Source organism: Schistocerca piceifrons, unplaced genomic scaffold (genome assembly GCF_021461385.2).
Source record: "Schistocerca piceifrons isolate TAMUIC-IGC-003096 unplaced genomic scaffold, iqSchPice1.1 HiC_scaffold_262, whole genome shotgun sequence".
In the NCBI taxonomy this organism is placed as follows: Eukaryota; Metazoa; Arthropoda; class Insecta; order Orthoptera; family Acrididae; genus Schistocerca; species Schistocerca piceifrons.
This window is the reverse complement of record NW_025728474.1, coordinates 10,001-12,500: the sequence shown is the minus strand read 5'-3', so window position 1 is coordinate 12,500 and position 2,500 is coordinate 10,001.

The following is a 2,500-nucleotide window of genomic DNA, read 5'->3' as shown; positions in this document are numbered from 1 at the left end:
AGATGGAACATTTTGGACTGGAACCAGATTACCCGTACACACGGCGCTGATTAGTAATCAATGCAGAGCCATCAAACTACAGCAAATATACACAACTGTCCGTATACATGCTGAAAGAGTCTGCCCAAAATGGGAACCACACGTCAGCCAGACACTCTGATCACGCACCACTCTCTGCTTCTAACAGGCGCACATACAATATGTAAGCACCAGCATGGAACAACATCCAGTGCATCTTCTCCGCCACATTACACAATCCACACTATCACAACCAGACCAGGAGGTCCGTGCGGAAAATACAATATCCCAGCCTTTCGACATCCACCATTGCGCAGACCAGGCACCAACACCCACACATGTCCTATACAACGGTGCACCCAACATCACAATAGTACCTCCTGTCACAGCGCACAAACAATGACATGAGTCAAAGACACAGGTCTCACACAAGCATAGAATTGGAGCGCCGCCTCTAATAAGCCAAAGGTGCATCCTGACGTGACAAATCTGATCATGTCACAAGCATTCACTTACTATAATCACTATCAACGAACCTGCCGCCCCCGCCCCCCCCCCCCCCCCTACACCTTTCCGTACAACAACGTGTAACCTAACCTAACCTAACCTAACCTATGTTGTACCTTAACCTAACCTATGTTGTACCTTAACCTAACCTATGTTGTACCTTAACCTAACCTATGTTGTACCTTAACCTAACCTATGTTGTACCTTAACCTAACCTATGTTGTACCTTAACCTAACCTATGTTGTACCTTAACCTAACCTATGTTGTACCTTAACCTAACCCATGTTGTACCTTAACCTAACCCATGTTGTACCTTAACCTAACCCATGTTGTACCTTAACCTAACCCATGTTGTACCTTAACCTAACCCATGTTGTACCTTAACCTAACCCATGTTGTGCCTCAACCTAACCCATGTTGTGCCTCAACCTAACCCATGTTGTGCCTCAACCTAACCCATGTTGTGCCTCAACCTAACCCATGTTGTGCCTCAACCTAACCCATGTTGTGCCTTAACCTAACCCATGTTGTGCCTTAACCTAACCCATGTTGTGCCTTAACCTAACCCATGTTGTGCCTTAACCTAACCCATGTTGTGCCTTAACCTAACCCATGTTGTGCCTTAACCTAACCCATGTTGTGCCTTAACCTAACCCATGTTGTGCCTTAACCTAACCCATGTTGTCGCCTTAACGTAACCCACGTTGTCGCCTAAACCTGCTCTGTAATTGTTATACGACTCGTTCAATTACTGTAGTGTTGCCCACCCGCAACCCTCGCAATATAGTTCGCTACTCGCACTGCCCGCACCCCTGTGTATCGCTTCATGTTAAACACCTTGCAAGTCTTGCTCACTTTCCACATGCTCCTGCTGTACACTGTAATGTGGATGGCAGCAGGACGTACATGCCGCCCCTCCCCACGTCCCCACCTTGCCCCCTGCCTTCGCAAGCTGGTTGGTGAGAAGTTTGCATGTTCAATGCCCTTCGCATGCGACGTACTCAGGCTACGTTGTGGTGCGGCCTGTGTCAACTGTCCGCTGATGTCGTACGCGTGAACCACAATCTGTACTGCACATTCGTCCTTATGTACTGAATGATACATCGTGGCACATGTGTGACCGCACAACGACTGCGCCCAAAAACGGCGGACCATACAGTGCAAATATTGTGCACGCAGCTACGTGTCGTCTCCCTATGAGAGCTGGATTGCAGTGTGGTACGCCATAGAGACGTGTGGGAGGAACGGACGCCGTGGATGGCGATCAGCATGAGCTGTCTGTTGATGTATTCGGACCTAGTCGTCTCTCCTCACACACCGTGATGGCATGGTGCACCGCGTTCCATATCTGCGACATGCTACAGAGGCCGGTTGACAGTCGTTCGAGCAATGGACATCGCATACGTACGGGGGCCACCTTCCACGTATTGTCTAGGCGTGCACATTTTGTTGCGTGTATGTGGGCAGACGTAGTGTGGCGTGACACCTGACACAGGCATGCAATAATCGTTGAAGTTGCAAATGGCGATGGACGCCTGCGTTTTCTGGTGAAGTTACGCAAATGAACAAATGGTAACCTGTTGTGGTGCGGTTGTTCTCGCTAGGGGTGAATCGGTGATGGCGACGATAGGTTGAGGTACTAACCGGTTGTTCCAGCGATACCCACCATGCCGACGAAACTGAACGGCATCTGGGTGTGAAGCGATACGCGGCGGTGGCTGGGTGGGACCGTCCCCGGCCGGTGAGGGGGCGCCTCCCGGCGTGCTGGCCGCGCGGTGCGTGGGCGCACGCGCTACAGCCGGCTGGTGGGGGCGGCCAGTGGCAGGCGCGCCGGCCGACGGACGCGGCAGGCGTCGCAGCTGCGCGCCGGCGCACCCTGCGCGCGGCGCCGTGCGGCCAAAGTAGGTCCTCGCGGGCCCGGTGCGAAGCGCGGTGGACATCTTCAGTGTGCTGGTCCGATTGAGGACTGTGTGC